Source organism: Lathyrus oleraceus, chromosome 1 (genome assembly GCF_024323335.1).
Source record: "Lathyrus oleraceus cultivar Zhongwan6 chromosome 1, CAAS_Psat_ZW6_1.0, whole genome shotgun sequence".
Taxonomy (NCBI): Eukaryota; Viridiplantae; Streptophyta; class Magnoliopsida; order Fabales; family Fabaceae; genus Lathyrus; species Lathyrus oleraceus.
Genome location: NC_066579.1, coordinates 238,025,548 through 238,049,051, shown reverse-complemented (window position 1 = coordinate 238,049,051; position 23,504 = coordinate 238,025,548). Strand labels below are relative to the sequence as shown.

The following is a 23,504-nucleotide window of genomic DNA, read 5'->3' as shown; positions in this document are numbered from 1 at the left end:
GAATGGGATGTCAGATGCCACTCAATGGTCTTACACTAATCTCCACAGGCAAAGAAATAAAAAGCGGATACCGGATACCAATAGATGGATTTACACCAGTCTCCTAAAACAGAAATGGATATCAGATGCCACTCAATGGACTTACACTAATCTCCACAGAAGAAAACAAGAATGAAACATGGAAGTCAACTGCCAATCTATCTGGACTTAGGTTAACTCCACAGTATGGTCCTAGGAAATCCAATGCCACATTACAGGGACTTACAATGGATCCTCACATACAAGAACAAAAGCAACAATATGATCACAGGAATGCAAATGCCAACTTACAGGGACTTATAATTGCAACCTCTCACACAAACAGATGAACAAACTATGATCACAGGAAAGCAGATGCCAACTTACAGGGACTTATAACTGCAACCTCACATACAAAACCAAACAGATCGAATTATGATCATAGGAAAACAGATGCCAACTTACAGGGACTTATAACTGTATCCTCACATACAAATCAAACAGATCAAATTATGATCATAGGACAACAGATGCCAACTTACAGGGACTTATAACTGTATCCTCACATACAAATCAAACAAACTATGATCACAGGAAAACAGATGCCAACTTACAGGGACTTATAACTGTATCCTCACATACAAACAGATAAAACAGAAGATATGAGTGACCAATGAGGTCTTACACTCTATCCTTCCATATCATAGGAGCAAATGCCAAAGCAATGGACTTACAATTGTCCTCAATGGGCAAACAACAATAATAAAAGTCTCACAGACAAATGATATGATCATGCACTAAGGGCAATTGATGATGATAAATGCATAACATACAAGCAAGCAAGTGCATATGAAGCAATCAGTCAATCAATGATTATCAAAACAGCACACTCTATAGCCAAAACAAGGAGGCTCATACAAGAGGGTTTGACTATGAAAGTCCACTGTAATAGGTAAATGTCGCTCTTAACCTTGCCATTGAGAGGCTAAGGTGAAGCAGATGAAAAGGAGATGAGGGGTGTGCCTCATTGCTTCTATCCCTGATCAGGGAGAGCATATAAGAAAGTGTGGGAGCTCATAAAGATGGAGCTCTCTCCATATTATTGACTCGATTAGATCTTGGGTATTTATCTCAATGCTTCAACCATGTAATGGGAGCAAAGAGAGGACACACTGAATAGTGGGGGATAGATTGCTTATCCCTACCTTCCACCAATTGCCTTACTTGAAGGACTTTTCCTGCTTGGGACAAATATAAACAAACACAGGCATTGCCTCTTAAGGAGGACTTCAGACAGTTTGCCCGGTCAAATAACAGACCGGGTCTCCAGACTACATGAAGAAGAAGTAATTATACCTCAAAGCAAATGCTAAATAGCAAAGCAAGCAAGTTCAAAGAACTTAGGCAACTAAAGTACTTGATTCGAAGAACTCGATGATGCAGTGTTATTTGAAGGCTACAGCTCGAAACAGGTGGCTTTTGTGTTTCGTGTTGATGGATGATGAAGCTATTTCCACTCCAAGATGCACAAGTTAGCTTGCAATGATTTCTGCCATTGAAGGGTGCCTTGAAGATGCAGTATTCGAATGATAGTTCCAGTTGGTAATTGATGGTTCGAAAAGCCTCTAAATATTGTCTAGAGCAGGGAGGAACCAAGGGTATTCGAATTCCTTTGAATGGCTATGCAGAATTTCTGTTTTGGCCAATATGCAAGAAAGAGAGAAAATGTATTTCTGTGTAGGCTGCTGTAAAAACTAGGGTTGCAAATCAGAAAATGAGACTTAAATATCAGCTGTTTAAGGTCTGCTAATGATGTGTTAAGCTGGTTTTTGTTTTATGACATGATTTGCAACTTTGCTAATTTGTACCAAAGTGGATAATGGAGGTGTGTTTGCACGAGCTGGGCCTGGTACAGGCTGCATACAGACTATTCCAATTGCTGTTTTGGTTGTACATGTGAAATGCTGTACTGGTTTTACTTATGTGAAGCTTCTTGCAAAATTTTCAAGTTTTTGCATTTTTGGTCCAAAGTGGTAGCATAATGGTGGTATGATGATGATTTTAAGCTTGAGGCAAGTCACAAATAGGATATGAAACATTTCCCAATTGGCAAAAATGATGAAAAAGTCCATAAATCAAAAAGTCAAAGTTTGGTCAAACTTTGAATTTAAATGAAAAGGTCCAAAAATGCCATTTTGAATGGTAAGGTTTTAGGTCATGAAATTTATATTTTTGGAAAGAGGATGAAAAATGTGGTGTGTAGGAAAAAACCCCACCAAATTTGGCCTTATGGTTTGAGAGATATGGCTTGTTGAAGTTCAAAAATTGGTGAAAATGATTTGATCATATCTTGACAACCACACATGGGATTTGGGAGTTCTTGGACTTTTTGAAAATGGGAAGACAAGATCTTCAACTTTCATGTTGGGCAAAAATTCATTTGAAGCTTGTATCATGATGTAAGTTGAGGATCAAGAAGTTTCCATTTTTGGCAGTTGAAATTACAGGTCCACTTTCTATTTTGGGAAATTTCTGTTTTTACTTCAAATTCTTCCATGATGAGGTTGAACATGATAGATGAGGCTTATACAAGCATGAATGAACTTCTTCAAATCAATTTTATCCATCAAATCTCTGATTAAATCAACAGTTGACCAAGTTTGACTTTTCTAGGGTTTTGGATGGCTGAAGCATTTCTGATGGATTCCAAACCCTAATTCCTTGAGAACTTGACTTCCAATGATGTCCTAAGTCATATGAATTCTTGATTATTGATCATGGTGCCCAAATTCTGCAAGAATGGCCACCATCCATTGCTTTGACTGACTGTTGACTGACTTTGACCTAATTGCTGATGATTGCTTCAACTGCAAGCAACAAGGTTAGACTGACAATATTTTTGTACTTTTTGGAAGATAAACATATGAAAGCAAAGATATACAAATGCAAGGTATGCTTGGTGATCAAGAAACAACCCACAAGGCAACCAACCCACTAGGAGGGGACAAAGGCATGCAATGATCCTTGAAGTTATGATATGAATGATATGGGCCATGAGGGATCTTAGGGCCCAAAATTGGGGTCTTACAACCGCACAATAGAATTTAGGTGTTAATGCATGTTAGAGACATAGTATAATGGACTATGCTCATGAAACATACCACACACAAAAAGAATATGCAAAGTGGGGGACCTAATCTCATCCATACTTATGTTGATTTTGCAATCAACTAGCCTTAGGATATAGAGATATCATAGGTTCATGACATGAATGGATAAAGAAGGGGAATAAGATGAAGAGGAAGGGGGAATGAATCAAACACAAATTGGTCAAAGGAGGACTTTTACTAAATTAAGATCATTCATTCATTTTGGGAGATGGAATGTACATTCCATCAATCCCCTAAATCCAATGATCTTAACCTAGCAAAGTAAAATCAACCTTGAACAAGGCGCAACAACTCCAGTCAAACTCACAAAGTCAAATAAAATGGCTCTACACAATTAATTTGGCATTTAAACAATTAAATAATAAAAATATGCATTAAATTAAATTATGGTTGGTCAATTTCCTAAAACCTCATCAAAACACCAAAGAAATGGTCATGAGATTTATCATAGGTCAAAGGACGTTGGAGAAAAAATTTCAGAATTTTTAGAAACTTAAAAGTATTTTTAAACAATTAAAAATATTCACAAAATCAATTAAATTGTGAAAAATATTAATAATGATCCAAAAAAATAATTTTTATTAAAAAAATGAAAGAGGATTTTATTTAAATTTTTTTGGTGAAACTCTCATATTTTTTGGATCAATATTAAATTTAATATGAATTAATGAAAATAAAACAAATAAAATGAAAATCAATTAATCTGAAAAAACGTGGACCACTTGATCTCCCTCATTAATTAAGGTGGCAGATGAAGTGGATGAAAACACACGTTCCATGGTGCACACTAGTCAGCGCGCCACACAACTGGTAATCAAAAAGAACACTCAAGATTTAAACGCATTGGCTTGATCATGTGGCTCAGAACTCTTCCAGCACATCGCTGGAGCAAACCACCGGTCATCTTCTCCGATGACCCTGGCTGGACTGGTTTCTCATCACCATCACAAAAATGAAAAAAGAGGACATGATCTTAAAGAAACAATGGCGTAGATCACGAATATGACCTCAATTCAACCTAACTCCAAGTATATTGAGAGATACATGGAGTTGAAATTTGAGGTACATGAACTGAATTGCTTCGATTTAACCTCAAAACAACTCAATCTTCTTGCCTACATTGGTAGGACTTCAGACAACTAAGGATCCAAGAGAATTGATGAGAATTGAGAGAGAATCGAAGAGAAGAAAAATCTGGAAAAATACCTTCAATGTTGTGCTGAACTTGATCTCTCTTGCTTATGGAGCTTGCAGAAGTAGATTAGGAATGATACAAGGCTTTGGATCCTGGAGTTTTTGAATCTCCAAAGAGTGAGATTCAAACTCAAATTTCAAGTGAAATTTCTCAGGTTTTCCTTTCAATTTGAGGGTTTCAAATGTGGGAGGAAAAACTGGCACGCAAGGGTCCTCAAAACTGATGCAATAGACCTCTATTTATAGCAAATGCAAGTGATATTTGCACCTTTGAAAATTCTTCCAAATTTGGCAATATGGAGTGCACGTTTGCATGGGCATGTACAGGCCCATGAAGCAACTCAATTAGGTCCAAATGCAAGTGAGATTGAGTCTGAATGTGGATTATGATGCAAGGCAAAAGTGTATTGGTGTTTGAAGAATGATTCTTGCCAACTGATACATCCATGTTCAGGCCATGTACATACCCCTCAAACCTTGTCCAAAATGGATGATTTTGGACTCTTTGGAAAGGTTAGATCAAGAGGAACAACTATTATGTTGTACACTTTTCCATTTGGAGCTTGTATCATGATAAATTTTGAGGTGGAAGTTTGGATATTTCAACATGTCAAAATATTTTCTAAGTGTTAAGCCATATGTTCAATTATACCACCTTGGCTAACTTTTTATGTGAGCTTCAAATGAGAAAAGTGTCTTCATAAAAGTTGTACCTATTTCAAAAGCTTTAAAAATGGTCACAAATTTGACCTTATTTGGATTTAGGATCAATGAGTTATGCATTTTTGAAGTTGAGGAAAATCACTTAATCAATGGTATTGGTCCAAAATGACCTATAATGTATCCTCCAAACATAAAAGTTTAATTAGACACCTTGAATTTGATTGTGCAACTTGGAAATCTTTCATCTCATAAAAATTGATCAAGTTATGGCCTTGGGAAGTTGACTTTCAAATTAGGGTTTAGACAAAATAACCTATAATCTTTCAACATAAAAAATGACTTTCCAATCAAAACTAGCTCTAGACCTCAACATGAAAGTTGTTTGAAATGTCATTTAGAGTAAAGTTTCTCTTGGAATCATTTTCATATGATGAAAATTGAAGGAGATAGGGTCTAGGGGAACCCAGTTTTGATCAGATGAATTCCTCTGGTCAACCACCCTCAACCACCTTGCTAACTTGAAATCTTCTTGACTTTTTGGACACATGGGAGATCATATATGCATAATATGATGAATTTTGAAGCGTCCCTTGGAGTATTTGATCAATTATTGAAGAAGCTTGTTGAAGAAGTTACACAAGATACCCAGATGAACTAGGGTTTCCAAGCTCTTGAAGAATTCTTGATCAAAATAACATGCAAAGATCATAGAGATCCATATATGATGCTTAGAGCCATTGTGGATCATTCCTTGGTTGAGCTCTTAGCAATGAGGGTCTTAAATCCTAGATGTGAACTTGATGGATCAAAGGTGATCATGTGCCCTTCCTACAAAAGAGTTAGACAAATACAAAGACATATTTTTGGTATTTTGGTTATTAAATGATAAAATACAAAGTATGATACAATCACATAGTGCTTGGTGATCTCTCCCAATACAAACCCAATGAATGAGGGGTAAGGAGGATGCCAAGATGTGATCCCAATGCCAATGCATATGATAAGATAGCATGAGGGATCTTAGGGTCAAAATTAGGGTCTTATAGTCTCATACCCAAAGATACTCAGAATGAGGGTAGGAATACTCCAGTCCCACTCCTTCTCCATTACTTAAGGCTCGTATCGTACAACTTGATTCATGATTGATAAGTTGCTGACGTGGTCCTTGATTTTGTTGTTTTTGCTTTGGAGTGAGAGACTTATCAGTCGTATGGTTAGAATTGTGCTAAAGTATTTAAATAGAGGTGAGTACGATGAGCGTTGGGTCATACGTCCCATACCCAAAGATACTCAGAATGGGGGAAGGAATACTCCAGTCTCACTCCTTCTCTATTGCTTAAGGCTCATGCCACACACTTCTAACTTTGATTTAACAAGTGTTGAAGATGCCACCTTTGATGTGTTTGAATAATTCGCTGCTTGGTATGACCGAGGATGCCTTGATTGAAGATCTTGTCTTAAGGCCTTGAGCTCCACAGCTTGGAAGAAAAGTCTTATTAAGTGACCAAGGGTCTTTTGGTCACTCAATTTAGACTGTGGGATTATACAAGTTCAAAGGATTTAATTGATCAAAATTGCACTTGATCAATTTAATCATGGGTTTTATTTTATTTTTGGGAAACTATGTCATCCTAATCAAAGTTAGTAATTGTTAGGAACTACCCTAAGGGATCATGCATTAGAAATTGATGGAAAATTCTAAGTTAGAAGTCCTAAGGGAGCATGTGCAAATTGGTCAAAATGTTGATTAAAAGTCCTATAATTGTAAGGAAATGATTAAAATCCTATGTCACATTCTAATCCTAAAGGGGTATTGCCATTGTATCAAAAAAATAATAAAATAAGGCCCATAAGGGCAAATTGGTCATTTGCAAAAATATGTCAAATCCTAACCATGGACTAAAGTTGATTAAATCCTAAAGATAAATTCTAATCCTAATGGGATTATGACATAAATGGATAAAAGATCTACGATTACCTCTAAAGAACAAAATTGTCGTTTATGAGAATATTGAATTACAATCACCGATTAAATTCTAACTAAAATCCAACTATGCCTACAATGTAATCTAATTCTACAATTATTCTAAATGTTAGGAATTAATCAAAATCGACCGAACTTAAAAATCAAATAAATTCTAAAGGGTCAATTAAACCCTAGTGTCAATTAAATTCTACGAATTCAACTGAATCCTAATGGTTAATTAAATTCTACAAATTCTATTAAATCCTAATGGTTTGAATTAGCATAGGTAAAATTGATTAACAACTTAAACCAAAAAAGCAATTGGGTGCAGAACCTGGTAAATTAGGATATGCGGCAGATAGCTTAGGCCCAGAGACCACAAGCGCAGAATAATGACCCATATGACAAAATGGGGTGCACATGTGATTTGGGTGTGTATCGGGTGAATGAAGCGCTTGGGCTTTCGGCCCAACATTAATGCTGGTCCAAATTTCGACCTTGGACGAATGGCCTTCCTAATGCCGCTCCATAAGCTGAAATCAGGCAAAAGCGTTTCTGCGAAAAGTTGAAAGCGGAAACACCTATTCAAGCAAGCCCTGAGCCAGCACGGTGATCGCGTTCAACGTCCTCGTGTTGATGGAATCGGTCGCGTTTCAAAATCACGAATCGTGCTTGTTCGGTGTTCCCAATTGGATTTTGGTTCAAACTGCGAATTGGATCCTAAGTTCAACAAGAATCACGTCCAAGTCCAACTAAATCTTAATCAGGACACGCTACCGCGATTGCTTCTGATAGGCCTTATCGATGAAATTTCTCTCCGTAGTCGATCACTACTGTCGCGACGTGTATGTAGATGCGTGCATCTTCTTCTTAAGTTTGCGCAAAATGATTTGGATTCACCCTTTATGTCACGTTCATTGTCGTCTTCACTAACTCCGGATCGCAAGATTTAACGCCGGAACTGAAAGCCTACACAGCTTTGCATCTTCTGCGTAGAGTGGTGAAGCCTCACACGTGAACTGAGAATCGAATCAAGAAGAATTTGAATTGGACTTATTGTGATAGGTTGTGAAATCAAAACTCCGGTACTCTGATTTTTGGCGATTGACAGGTATTAAAATCATTCCCTTCTTCCTTCTATTACCACCACTGTTGCGTTTGATATGGTTGCAAGCTGACATTGTGGTTTTTCAGATGAGTTGTGACGACATCATTGCGGTGTTTACATAACGGCGGCAGGTCAAGAAACGGAGACTGAGAGGTGACGTTTGAAGGAAGTTAAAGCTTGACGATTGAAGGTGAATATGAATTATCGAGAAACCCTCAAGGCCAATTGAAGAAGAAGCACTCTTTGTTGCAGATGATGATTGGTGTTGGAGCATCTCAAAGATGAATTGTGAAGAGTGAAGATTTGATGGGAGCCCTGAATTGGAGCAATGGAAAACAATGCAGAGTTAGAAAAAACATGGATTGAAGCAGTTTGAAGGTGAAGGAATTGGTTGAGAGAAGGTTGAAGGAATTGGTTGAGAGAAGGTTGAAGGGCTCAATTGAAGGTGAGAGTTGATATTGAAGGGATGATTATCTGAGAATGGATAGAAGGTGGTGTTGTTGCAGAGCGAAAATTCCCTACTGCAGAATTGAAAAGAACTCTCTGCAAAAATCCAAAAAAAAGCTCCTTCTCTCAATGATCAGCCAGGTATTTATAGATTCATTCTTCCTTTACTATGCTTCCAATCAATTAGAGTCGGTTGAGAATCTGTTACGGTTTTGGTTGGTTACAAAATAGTTAGGATTTCTGTTAGGTTAGTTAGGAATCGGTTAGAGGTCTGGAGTTAGTTACGGTTGGTTAAAAATGGTTTTCTCCTTATGTTATTTTCGCTGGTTCAGTTATGCAGTTAGAAACTGCTATGCTTGTGATGTGTCATACGGGATAAATGCTTCAAATTCGATCTTTTACTGAACTTTATGGTTGTCTCATGTTTCGCATTTGTCTTTGAAATTGTACTTGGTAGGGAGTGTGGTGCGGTAATAGGTGGGATAGGATAGGATAGGATAACCATCATTCCAAAACTTCATATATCATTATCGTGTCATTGTGATTTCTGCTTATTTGAATAAAATTTGTTCAATTTCTGTTAGTAGCTGTTGGCAATGTTATTCTGAAATTCAGCTTAGATTGCAATGCCAATTACTTTTGTTTTCTGCTGTTACGTGAATATGGTTAAAGTATTAACTTTGGTTAAAAATATGTTAGAATGATTTATGTTAGAATTAATGCTCTATTCTGCCAAAATGTTAGCCCTTGTTTACAGTTCCAATTCGGTTGGCTAGTTAGTTTGGACGGAAAGTTCTTACTTTGTGAGCACTTGGTTAATTTGTTGTGGTATTGGCTTGGAATCTTGATGTTGGATATGACACGACCTGCTTTAGATAGTTAAGGACTATTGGCTCTGTTTTGAAAATGGATTTTATTTGCTAGCCTTGGAGTTAATCGGTGAAAGTGTTTTGCATGATGCTTGGATGATTTGTGAACTTATGGTGCACTTGGGATGCTTTGAATATTGGAGTGAAACTTGGTTGCTTGCTCTATGCACTTGTATTGAAGAGTGGAGCATGGTGGATGCTATTAAACTTTCATTATGTATTGATGCAAATTTTGTTGTAATTTGAATTAAAGAATGTGAAATTGAGTTGGATTAATGAAAAATGTTTGGAATAATGGTTGTAATAGAAATGGATTGATGAAATTGTAATGTGTATTGAATGGTTAAATATATTGAAAGTTTGAATGTTATGGAAAGTTGGAATGTTAAGATTGGAGCTTGAAATTGAAAAGAAAGATTAATTGTGAAATGAAGGGATTTAATGAAAGGTTTCTAATTGAAATGGAAAGTCAGAGTGTGTTTGTGAATCTTTTTTTTAAATATCCAAAAATTTCAAAAAAATTTCAAAAATATCCAATTTTTCAAAATAATTACACAAATGGCCAAAATTGGCCATTTTTTACCCTTAGGCGCCACCCTAGTTGGCGCCTACCCTTAATGGGGAGGGCAAGTCGCCACTAGGGGTGGCGCCTATGCCCAAATCCATTTTTTTTTTTATTTTTTATTTTTTTTTTTTTAATGTTTTTTTTAATGTTTTTTTTTTTTTTTTAATTTTTTTTTATTTATAAATTTATGTTTTTTATTAAGTATATTAATTTATGTTCACACATATATTTTGTCTAAATTTTTTTATTTATATATATATATATATATTAATTTATATATATATATTAATTATATATATATATATTAATATAATTTATAAGTAATTAATATTATTTGTAAATTTTTGGAAAAAAAATTAATTTATATATGTATAAAGATATGATAGACAATATTTTTAAAGATAAAGATAAAGATATAAAGATAATAAACAGAAAATATTTTTATTTGAATAATAAACAAGGCAAATATTACAAAGATATGATTAATCACATATGATGCGGTCCCTTGTACGATCCGCACGGGGGAGGTCTAGTTACTCGCCTAGACGGTTCACGTGGTGGTGGTGCTTCCCTATTACCACCCCTTGCCCTAACGCGCCCCCTTGCCGCTTGCCGTTGTGGTTCGGTCGAAGTCCCTTCAGTGCTGTAGGAAAGACGGGTCCCCTCTGCGCCCTCGAAGCTTTGTCTCGGTGGGACAAACTGACTACTGCTGGGTGCGCCCTCGAATTGTGGTCTTTGGTAGTTTAGGGTTGAATCGGGTTGGCCAAAGTGCAATGTTTGTTGTGGTGTGTAGTAGTCCTGTTGGTAGTCCTCTTGTATACCCGTGTCGGGGCTAGGTGGAGGACTGGAAGAGCTTGGGAAATTGCCGTGTTGGAATTGTTGGGATTGGTGGAAGTAGGGGGATTGATATTGTGGTAGGTGTTGGGACTGTTGATGGTGGTGGGAATGTTGAGTTTGTTGTTGGTAGTCTTCATGGTATTGGGATTGAGTTTGTGGTATGTATTGTTGGTTTGGTTGGGGGGTGGACATGTGTTGTGGTTGTTGTTGTTGGTAATATGGTGGTGGTGGTTGTTGTTGGTAATAAGGTGGTGGTGGTTGTTGTTGGTAAAATGGTTGTGGTGGTTGTTGTTGGTAATAAGGTGGTGGTTGTTGTTGTTGGGAATACTGTGGTGGTTGTTGTTGTTGGAAATATGGCTGTTGCATCCGGGGATCGTCCAAATAGAACGGGTCAGACACAATCATTTCTGGATTGGTATTTGCTCTATACCATTCCACATATTCCCTTGTCGGCTTCATTTCGTTGGGCGCCACCGGAAATTGTAGAACATAGTGGGCACGGTCTTTCCACATTTTTCGAAACTCCTTAGCAAATTCCTTCCAATTTTGGGCATACCACTGGTGGCTGACTTTTTTTAGATGCCAAGGTTCCATGGACATTGGGGGGCCTGGGATGTCTTGATGCATTCCGAATTGAAGCTTGACACGGTCACTTTGGTGCATCTCCACAGTGGTGAACCGCATTATGGCCGTTTTTGCTGTCCAAACAGCTGCATCTTCGGGGTTTGGTTGATGTTCCAATCCCAAATATGGCCTCCAAATAAACTGCAAAGAAAAAAGTAAATATGTTATTTATCGATAATGCATGACATTAATAAATCAGTTAGAAGTTGAGTGATTTAGTGGTAATACATCCTGTGCTCGGAGACGATCCAACAGTTGACGATAAAATATAATTTTATTTTTGGGGGTAAGACTGTAATCCAGTCCGGTTGTAATGAACCTAAACAAAAAAAGATAAATAATATTAGTTACAAATATTTATAGAATAAATATACAAAATGAAATAAGATCATAAATTTACCTAGTTGCGTAGGGGAAGGAGTAGTCATTAGGATTTTCTGGGGCTAGCCTCGGCAATCTCCACCACCCCCATGTTTGAAGCAAAAAAGAACATCCAGAAAATGTACAGTGCTCATTTTGTGCATTTTTACACAAAGAGCTATATAGGAATGCTAATACTGCAGAACCCCAACTATATGTGCTTATTCTATCAATGTCCCCGAGCAAACTCAAGTACATAAAATTTATGCTATTTCCCGTCCCTTCGGGAAATAGCAAGTTCCCAAACAATAGCATAATGTAAACCCGGGTTTTTATGACTTTTTCTTGTTCGGAGGATTCCTCAGTCAAAGTTATGGAGTCGTGGTACAATTGTAGGCTAGATAATTTAATACCCTGACCCCTTGCTTTGGCAGACCCCTCACCCTCGACCAGATCTACCCCCAACATTTCAACACATATTTGGTTAGGCTGTTGAACATTTCCGGTGACAGGCTTACCATCTATTCTAAGACCTAAAAGCATGTACACGTCCTCTAATGTGACGGTACATTCACCAGTTGGTAGGTGAAAGGTGTGTGTCTCAGGTCTCCAACGTTCACACAGAGCCAAAATGAATTTGGCATCAATGGTGGCATTTACGACATGCATTACATGACCGAAACCCGCACGCTCTATGTAAGGTACGCACCATGGGTCTGGATAAGGCATTGGGTGTGAACGTTGACGAAATTTCTTGGGATCCTTTAAAAACAAACAATATAAAAAATTATTATATTGGACTTTTAAAAAACTAACTACAAACATACGAAAGAGGCAATGTTCAAGAAAAACTTACGAATGAGGCAATGTTTGCCCTAGTTCCTCTGTGTTCTTGGCCCATGGTAAGAAGCGACATGACTGCAATGTAGGAAGAAGCTTGGTGGATGAGAAGTTTCGCCTGAGTTCTCTGAATAAAAGTGTTAGTGGTAGATGAAAACTTGCAAGAATGACCCTCTATTTATACTCTTTTTCAAGTAAACTGAATATGCAAAAATGTGACAAGTGTAAGGCATGCGTGGTAGTGTTGGCATGCATTGGTGGAATCTGATGATGCAGAAATGTGACAAGTGTGAGGCATGCGTGGGAATCTTGCAGAATAGGTGCAGACTACGTGGCAGTGTTGGCATGCATAGGTGCAGACTAGGTGGGAGTTGTCTCGTCTTGGGGAAGACTTGGTGGAATCTGATGATGCAGAAACGTGACAAGTGTGAGGCATGCGTGGGAATCTTGCAGAATAGGTGCAGACTACGTGGCAGTGTTGGCATGCTTAGGTGCAGACTAGGTGGGAGTTGTCTTGTCTTGGGGAAGACTTGGTGGAATCTGATGACGCAGAAACGTGACAAGTGTGAGGCATGCGTGGGAATCTTGCAGAATAGGTGCAGACTACGTGGCAGTGTTGGCATGCTTAGGTGCAGACTAGGTGGGAGTTGTCTTGTCTTGGGGAAGACTTGGTGGAATCTGATGATGCAAAAATGTGACAAGTGTGAGGCATGCGTGGGAATCTTGCAGAATAGGTGTCACACTGTACAGGTTAGATGAGAAGTTAAGTGTCACAGAGATAGTAGAATCCAATTTTAGCTTTGATATCCCCCAATAATTTATTTAACGGTTGAAATTTGACTTTCAAATATTTATTATTGTGGTGTACGCGTGCACTTTCAAATATTTTTCAAAAAGAAAAACAAATAATTATATTGTAATTAAATTATTTTATGTTTTATTACAACTTTAAATTGAATACTTCATTTAGTTACGCCATACTAATTGGCGTATATGTGTTATAAAAGTAGAAAAAGTCCAAAACACCTGCATGGGATAGGTTGGAATGCATTAGTACAGACTAGGTGGGAGTGTTGCATTCAAGGGTGTGACACATGTAAGGCATGCGTGGGAATCTCTGAGACTTGGTGGTGAAGACTTGATGGGGAACAGGCATGCATGGGAATCTCTGAGACTATGTTCAGGCTAGGTGGATAGGTTGGAATGCATTAGTACAGACTAGGTGGGAGTGTTGCATTCAAGGGTGTGACACGTGTAAGGCATGCGTGGGAATCTCTGAGACTTGGTGGTGAAGACTTGATGGGGAACAGGCATGCATGGGAATCTCTGAGACTATGTTCAGGCTAGGTGGATAGGTTGGAATGCATTAGTACAGACTAGGTGGGAGTGTTGCATTCAAGGGTGTGACACGTGTAAGGCATGCGTGGGAATCTCTGAGACTTGGTGGTGAAGACTTGATGGGGAACAGGCATGCATGGGAATCTCTGAGACTATGTTCAGGCTAGGTGGATAGGTTGGAATGCATTAGTACAGACTAGGTGGGAGTGTTGCATTCAAGGGTGTGACACGTGTAAGGCATGCGTGGGAATCTCTGAGACTTGGTGGTGAAGACTTGATGGGGAACAGGCATGCATGGGAATCTCTGAGACTATGTTCAGGCTAGGTGGATAGGTTGGAATGCATTAGTACAGACTAGGTGGGAGTGTTGCATTCAAGGGTGTGACACGTGTAAGGCATGCAAGGGAATCTCTGAGGTATTCACAATATCTTCACAGCAATCTTCACACACATATCTTCACAGCAATCTTCAGTAAGATTCTTGCAGTATACTGCAATCTTCAGTAAGATTCTTGCAGTATAAATATTCACATATCACACACAGCAATCTTCACAGCAATCTTCACAAAACCTTGAAAATATCTTCACAAAACCTTCACAAAACCCTCACAAAACCTTCACAAAACCTTCACAAAACCTTCACAATGTCTTCACAAAACATGTCATCTTCTTCACAATACAAAGTCAAAGCTCACGTCAACGGTGAGACTTATGAATGTGATAAGTCTGGCTTCCTATTTAGAAACACCGAATGCACTCGGTTTTGTCTAAATAGAGGAGCTGACTTCTCTTATCTGAAAAGGAAGATTGAGTCCAAACTAAGACAACCAGTGTCCCAAATTTTTTATCAACAACCTTTTTTTTCAGAAAACAACTCTGTCAAGTTTTATAAGTCATTGATTCAAAATGACATGGAGACACAATACATGCTTCGTAACCATGAGTACTCTGGTTACGACTACATAGTGTTGTACATTGTGTTGGAACAACCTCAACCAACTCAGAATATTCAATCACAGGTTATTGATCCTGTGATTGATGACGAACAAGATGCTGAGCACCACGTTGAAGACGATGTGGTTGATGATGCTGAAGACGTGGTTGATGACTTGGTGAACCGTCATTCTGAAGACGAAGACCAACCTCAAATACCTATAGCGCAACGCTACTCACCTCCTGCGCACTTCACAACACTTAACTTGGGCGAGGATGAGCCCTCATCAGATATGTTCTACAACCCATATATGAGGTCTGATGAGGACTTAAAGAAGGGTGACCAATTTCGGACCAAGGAAGAGTGTCTGTTAGCAATAAAGAACTGGCACTTGAAAAATTGTGTTGACTACGATGTTATCAAATCAAATCCGGAAAGATACGTTATTGAATGCAAAAATCCGGAGTGTGGATATAGGTTGATGGCATCGTACAAGAAGAAGCATAACGCGTGGGTGATAGGGTCAATATCTCAAGCTCACATTTGCGTCAACACCAACATGGCACAGGATCATCGCAAACTTAGCCATGACATGATCTGCCATTCCATATTACCTCTAGTTGAGGCTGACCCGTCACTGAAGGTCAAAACAATTATCTCCCATTGTGTGGCTGTTTTCAAATATACACCGTCATACAGAAAGGCTTGGTTAGCAAAAACCAAGGCAATTGAACTGGTGTACGGTAACTGGGAGGAATCATACAAACAACTACCACGCTACCTGGCTGCACTACGATTGTATTCACCTGGGACGGTTACTATAATGGAGACCTTGCCTGCACAATCCCCTGACGGAACTCGTCTAGAAGGTAATGGAATTTTCCATAGACTTTTCTGGGCATTCCGTCCATGCATCATCGGGTTCACATTCTGCAAACCACTTGTTCAAGTCGATGGAACTTGGCTGTATGGGAAATACAAAGGATCGTTACTGATGGCGGTCGCACAAGATGGCAATTCAAATATTTTCCCAATAGCCTTTGCATTGGTGGAAGGAGAAACGGCAGCTGGTTGGAGTTTCTTCCTTAAGAATCTTCGAACGCACGTGACTCCACAAGCTGGCATCTGCGTTATTTCTGACAGGCACGCCTCAATAGACAGTGCATACAATAATCCAGCAAATGGCTGGCATGACCCCCCGTCTACCCATGTCTACTGCATCAGGCATATTGCACAAAATTTTATGCGGGAGTTCAAGGATAACTTTTTGAAGCAACATTTGATAAACGCGGGGTACGCATTAAACCAGCCTGGATTCCAATACTATCGCCGGGAAATAGTGTTGGCAAATTCTGATGCAGGGAGGTGGATTGATAATATCGACAGAGCGAAGTGGACTAGATCGTACGACGATGGGGTGAGGTGGGGCCACATGACAACAAATCTTGTGGAATCAATGAACGGCGTGTTTAAGGGCATACGTAACCTCCCGGTAACCGCATTGGTGAGTGCGACCTATTTTCGGATGGCAACGTTGTTCGTAACAAGGGGCAGGCGCTGGAATGAAGTGTTGCAGACGAGTCAGGTTTATAGTGAAGCATGCATGAAGTTTATGAGGCAGGAATCCGCCAAAGCCAGCAGCCATCGGGTTACGGAGTTCGACCGCCATGGCCACACTTTCAGTGTCAAGGAAACAATTGACCACAACCAAGGGCTGCCCAGACAAGAGTATAGGGTCCTAATACCAGACCGTTGGTGCGACTGTGGTCAATTTCAGGCGTATCGTATGCCTTGTTCCCATGTCATTGCAGCGTGTTCACACAGCCACTTCGATGCATTATCGCTAGTGTCTCCAATCTACAAAGTTGCAACATTGCTCAATGTATACGACAATCCCTTTCCGGTGGTAGCATTGGAGGCGTATTGGCCAGAGTATGACGGGGAAATTGTTTGGCACAACGAATCGATGCGGCGGAATAAAAGTGGTCGCCCAAATAGCAGGCGCATTAGAACTGAAATGGACGTCGCAGAGAAAATGCAGAGGAAGTGTAGCATATGTAGACAACTAGGGCATAATAAGAACAAATGTCCATATCGTGGATCTAGTTCCACAACTTAGTTTTCACTTTCATAAATCTGTGTACCAAAATCATTTTAAATTAAAGTTTACTTTTTATTCCAAATAGAAGATGACACTTGAACAACAAACACAAACATCTAACATTACAACACCAATTACTAAAACAAAAACAAATACTGGAACAAAAACAAGTACTAAAACAAGAACAAGTACTAGAACAATAACAAATACAACAACAACATGACAAACAACCATTAAAATCTAAGAAATTACAACAGTTAACACTATGTCGTCTGATCCATGCATCATTTGGATGCAATCAATGTCGCTTTCAACTTCAACCCACCAGCGTATCGTTTCTCCAGTTTCAAATGAGAACCTTGTTCTAAGCCTCTGAATCCTTCTGATGACTTCACCAGGTTGGTAATCTCCCTCTAACCAAGACATCAAGGACCTTTTTAGTTGGTCCAACGAACGGATGTTCCAAAATTTCATCTCCATTGGGGGTTTCAAAGGCGAGAAAATAACATGCCCATCCCTTTTTAAGATTACTGGTTCAGGATCCGGGCGCCTTGATGATGTTCGCTGCCATGACGACGGTCTTGGGGATGCCATGAACTCAACTTGATACAGAAGGTGGTAGGAAACAGTGTTGAAGAAAATGCAAGGAAATAACACTTTATTTATAGGAAAAGATCTGGGTTGTACACCAGTCTACCTAACCCTAATTCTCCCAAAAATTTATAAATAATATTATTTACTTATAAATTAAATTAATATATATATAAATTAATATTTATATATATATATAAATATATATATATATATATATATATATATATATATATATATATATATATATATATATATATATATATCTTGTAAATAAATATTTCTATATATTAATTAAATGTATATAATATTAATTGTTTATAAATTAAATTATATATATATATATATATAAATTAATATATATATAAATTAATATATATATATATATATATATATATCTTGTAATAATTTTATTTATATATAAGTGTTAATATAAATTAATATAATTTATAAAAAAAATATATTTATCAAATATCTAATATTTAAAAAAAAAAAATTAAAAAAAAAAATTAATAAAACATTTAAAAAAAAAAAAAAAAAAAAAAAAAAAAAAAAGGGATTGGGCATAGGCGCCACCCCTAGTGGCGACTTGCCCTACCCATTAAGGGTAGGCGCCAACTAGGGTGGCGCCTATGTACACAATTAGGGCAAATTTTGCCCATTTGTGTAATTTTTTTGAAAAATGGGTTAATTTTGAAATTTTTTTTAAAATTCTGGATATTTAAAAAAAAAATTCTGTGTTTGTGAATTTTGACTTGATTGGATGGTTAATTCTAGAATTGATAAATGGTTAATTGATTTAGAAAAAGGGATAACACCTAACATGGTTGATAAAAATGGATAGTTGGAAAATGGATTAATTGGAAATCGGTTTAAAGTTATGGATTTGATTTTTTAAAGAATTGGATATGGAAATGGATATGGTTTTGGATAGTCAACATGGATTAAAAAAATCAAATTGGATTAGTAATGGATATTGGTTTAGCAAAATGGTTTATGGATAACTGGTTCCAAACGGATACTAATTGGACATGGACAATTGCGTTGGGCTTGCACATGAGTTTTGTTTTTTTGAGTGATGGACATGAAAGACCAAAAATGGGATCACTCTAGGACAGCCATCATGGCCCATAGGAAAGACGATTTCGAAAATCAAATTGAATTCCCAATTCCAACTTCAAAATTAAATCTTGAATTCCAAAATAAACTTGACTTTCCAAATTTAATTGAATTATCAAAATTTACTTGAATTTTCAAAGTAACTTGAATTTACAAATTAACTTGAATTAATGATGAAATGATCATGGACACTTATGTTAAATGCAATGATCAAGTATGGCAAGTTGACTTTGGTCAACTGGTTGACCAAAAAGTCAATAGTTGACCAAAAGTAGACTGATGTAAAAGATGATGAAATGGAATTCTCTGATTAAAATGTATGTTCATGTGGTACTATGATCCAACTAGAACCAATGTGTTTTGTGAATGGATGATAGTGACTTGGGTCCAATGAGATTCAGTGGAATATGAATGCAAACAAGCCATGTACAAGGGTTTAGCTAGGTCAAAGATCCAAGTGTCCAACAATGACCAAAGGTCTCAAATCCAACAATTTGTTAATGTCGTGAACCCATTTAGGGTTTCCAACCCTTCAAACCACAAGGATTACCAACTCAAATACCGAAATCTCCAATCCAAGCCCGCTTTGTTAATCAGAAACCTTGAATCTATGAGGAATGAATGATGATGAATATGCATGAGACGTGAATGGGGTTAGATGGATCTCAGGTTATGGGTTAGATGGAAAAGCGAAAATTGGGGGCAAATTTTGGGGTACTACAACTGCCCCTATTTAATCTTCTTGAACTTGAATACAGGAATTGCGGGAGCTTTTCAGGTATTCAAGGTAGAAGAGGATTAGATACTACGCATCCAAAAATCTGCCTATTAAGAGTGGACGTAACGTGATGAGAGTTTTATGGTTTGCCAAGCAAGGGTTGGGCTTTGGGTTAGTCAATGAAGCTTGATTTTTTTGTCTTTTCTTATTTGCACGGTTTCGTGTTATGCTTTATGATATGCATGAGTGAAGCGACATGATTTATGTAAGATAATGATTTATGCAATGGTTAAGCCAGGTGCTCATATAGAGGGCAGTGGGAAATTTAGGATAGGATAATGGTTATCCGGACATGATTCTTTGACACCAACTTCAAGCTCAAAAGCGGTTGTAACACCTCTAGATTATGTCTGAAACATGGAGAGTAGCCTGCCTCTGCCCCAAGATATTGAGTCTTTGCACCAACTGCCCCAGTCACAAGTTATGGAAGGGCCTCAACATCTGAACATCTCATACTGCCTTGCCCCAATGTCTTGAAACTGTATCCCCTTGATGAACCATCTTGGGAAGGATTGACTTCTCGTGCTCTTGAGATAGTTTGCCCCAATGTGAGCTTTGAAGTAACTTTGCCCCTATCTGGCTGATTCAGAGAGATTGATAGAATCTCGACGTGGTTTCCCCAGCTTGACTGTCTCTTGAAGAGATTCGAGCTATGGGATATCACGAATTTGATCAATGCTCCCCATATGTCATCTCCCTTGATGTCAAATGACTATTCACATGTAAATGCTCATTTTAAGAATAATAATTATAATGTCATATTCATGCAAGTTTTGAAAACTCAAGTGTGTTCACTAAGATTATGACATCTAGTGAATGTATCACTATTTAGAATATCGTGTCAGTATCAATACAGATGACAAGCAAATATTTAGGAGTCAGCTTAACGTGACCTTACCATAGTATGCTTTCAAAATAAACCATGCTTCAGTTAGGTCTTTCGAGGGTTGTAACATGGCCTGGTTCACGGTATCAGGAAGAAAGGATATAAGACTCAAAACCTATTCTAACCCGCCCATTCTTCGTGATGTTCTCCAGTCCTACGTTCAGTTAGCTTAGAACAAGCATTCATATTTCAGAAAAGGATTTTGGATATCAACAATGATGGTTAAGGAACCCTATGAGATATTGGAGCAATAACCACTCTCCTTCTGTTTTGGTTTGCAATCACAAAGGTTTGCTCTTTTGTTGAGGATTTTGATGTTGATCCTCTGATTCTTTTGCTTTGTTTACCCTGATTTTTCCTGGGCTGATCCTTTGGGTCGGCCGCCCACCGAGATTCCCTAATTTTTCCTAAGTCAATCTTGTTTTCAAGTTCTTAACTTAGCTGGCTTTTTATTTGCTTTTGATTTTTCATTTTTTTTTCCGTTTTTCTTTTCCTATTTGAGCAAATTCTATGATATTCTGCTTGTCTGATTTGGATTTGTTATACAGTTCGTGACTATCTCACCATTATGAGTTTGTGATTCTATCCTTCTGAGAGGGATATGATGTGATTGATCACTTAATGAGACATTCTGTTTCTGAATTTCGAATGCAAGTTTAAACTAACTAAAGACTACCCTGCCCCTGGTTAAACATGAGGGTTGTATGTGTTAAAGAAAGGAACTCCTACTACAAGGCCCATAGGGGTTGACTAGGGATTAACTTCCCTATACCTCCAGTGTTTAGGGATTGAACAATGCCTTACATCATCAGCATGGTCTTATTCAAAAGCATACAGGCAACGATCTTGTGCATTTTTAATTGCATAATTCTCTTTTGGTTTTATTTTGAGAAACAGTTTGATACTGATAAATAAAATATGAGTGAAAACGAATGGATTTTAAGCAAAACATGGACGTTTATTCCATTATGATCATTATTCAAAAACAAACAAGTTCACAATTGAACAATACATTAACATACAAGAAAATATTACAAATGAGACATGATCGAGTCAATATGATAGTTCTAACTTTGATCTCCTCTGAAGAAGCAACTGAATCTGAGCCATCTTCAACACTGACTGCGTTCACAACTTGTCCACAATGGTCTGGCAACAGGTTGGTTATAACATTGGGTCCTTTCTCAGAGAATGACAAGACCTTCTAATCAATTAACTTTTGCACTCTAACTTTGAAATCCCAACAATCCTCAGTAGAATGCCCTATGTATCCGGCATGGAACACACAAGACACATTAGGATTATGCTTGTTATCGTAGGGAGGCATTGCAGGAGGAATCTCCTTTGGCACAATTACCCCTTGCTGGACAAGATATGAAAGTAATTGAGTATATGATACAGGGATCTAGTCGTGTTGAGGACGCTTCTTGTTGCGATGTCTGGTCTGTCTCTGCCTTTGATGATTGCGTGGCACAGTTTGTTGACTTTTCAGAGTTTGAGTCCGAGAAGGTTGTTGATATTAGGACGTGACACCACGTGGGTATGAGTAGCTTGACATAGGCATCCAAGGTACTTGCAACAGAGCATGAGTCGGAGGAATATTCATTGGATGGAACATTTGAGCAGATTGCCCCAAGCCAGGATTGACCGTCTGATGTGAAGTCTGATCATAATGAACTCCAAATGGGGTATAGGGTTCCCCAATATAGGTGTACTGAGGTGCAACAACAGTAGATGATGCCCCAATATAGGCCAACATCATTCCAAAGTGGGATCCTTGATTCAGATACTGCATAGCAGGTTGGAACACAGGTGGAGGAACTTGCACATGAATCGAAGGACCCTTGTATTAGAACTCTTTCTCGATGAGCATCTTAGCAGTCATGGGTGTAAAGCACAACAAATTTTGGTCAATGAGTTATTGAACTTTGATCTTGAGAACACGACAAGCTTCTGTAGAGCGCCCTACATGTCCAACATGATATCCACACGTGGCATGAGGGTCATGCTTATGGCTATAGGGAAACTTAGCAGGTTCGGTCTGTTTAGGCACAATTGCCCCAACCTTAACCAATATAGGTAGAAGATGTGCGTAACTCACAGGAATTGGATCATAGCGAGGAAGTCTCCCTCCTTGATCTTTGTTTCCTTTGCTGATTTGCTTCTGCTTCAATTTCTGATGGTTTTGAGCAGGCCTCTGATGTGGAAGTACACACTATTCTTGAGGACGAGGTGGCGGAAAGCCTGCAACATCCTTATGTTTGTTATCTTCCTTCAGAATGTCTTCAACTTGCTCATCAATCACAACCTGATTTGGGAAGTTTGTTGTAATGCTATCCAAGAATAGCCCCAAAACCATATCAGCTCGGTCAATGCTCTTGATCTCCTCCATGATCCTCGGATGAGTGGTGCCGGCGAATCATTGTCTTTCTGACGGAGGAATGGATAGGGTGAGTTTTCTAGTTAACATGCGTGAAATGAAAATGAATGAATGCACATGTTAGGGATGAAATGCAAATAATTATGCAACATCCATAGATTCAAAGGACTGGAGGTATAGTAACCCAAGTTCCAAGCTCCAATACATGTACAACGATGCAACACCATAGGTTAACAACACCAATAATCCGAATAATCTGTGTATACTTCCCGATGCAGGATCGAAGGTTCGACATCCATGAGAACAAGGGTATGTAGAGTCTACGGTTTCCTGCAATAAAAACCCATATCCCACTCACAGGTGTGGATTATGCTCCAAGGTGGTCCCTAGAAGGTCTCCCGGAGTCATCGACTCGAAATGGAAATACCCTGCCGTAGTGAATACTCACAGGACAAAAGTACTTCCAAGTGAATCTAGTCTGGGTGTGGCTCTCGTGACAACCCAACGCGCGAAACGCGGGCGTACACGACTATCCACGAGTCTAACCTATGTGTATACTGAGCTCGATTACAGAGCTTTCCTCTCATGTAATCTATCCCAATCCAGCAGGGAGTATAACAAATAATATCCATAATATATATCAAATTAATAATATGATAAAGCGAGTAAAGCGCAAAGATAAACACCTAAGCAAGCTAAGAAAGCAATCAAAACTA

At 38.3% G+C, this 23,504-nt stretch overlaps 1 long non-coding RNA gene across 1 annotated transcript; it reads left to right on the top strand.

The window, feature by feature from the left end:
* Nucleotides 1-7,468: 7,468 nt before the first annotated feature.
* On the top strand, nucleotides 7,469-9,811 carry LOC127129298 (uncharacterized). Its single transcript, XR_007806283.1, has 2 exons — nucleotides 7,469-8,122; nucleotides 8,206-9,811. It is a non-coding gene; the product is annotated as an uncharacterized LOC127129298 (long non-coding RNA).
* The last annotated feature ends 13,693 nt before the right edge of the window (nucleotides 9,812-23,504 follow it).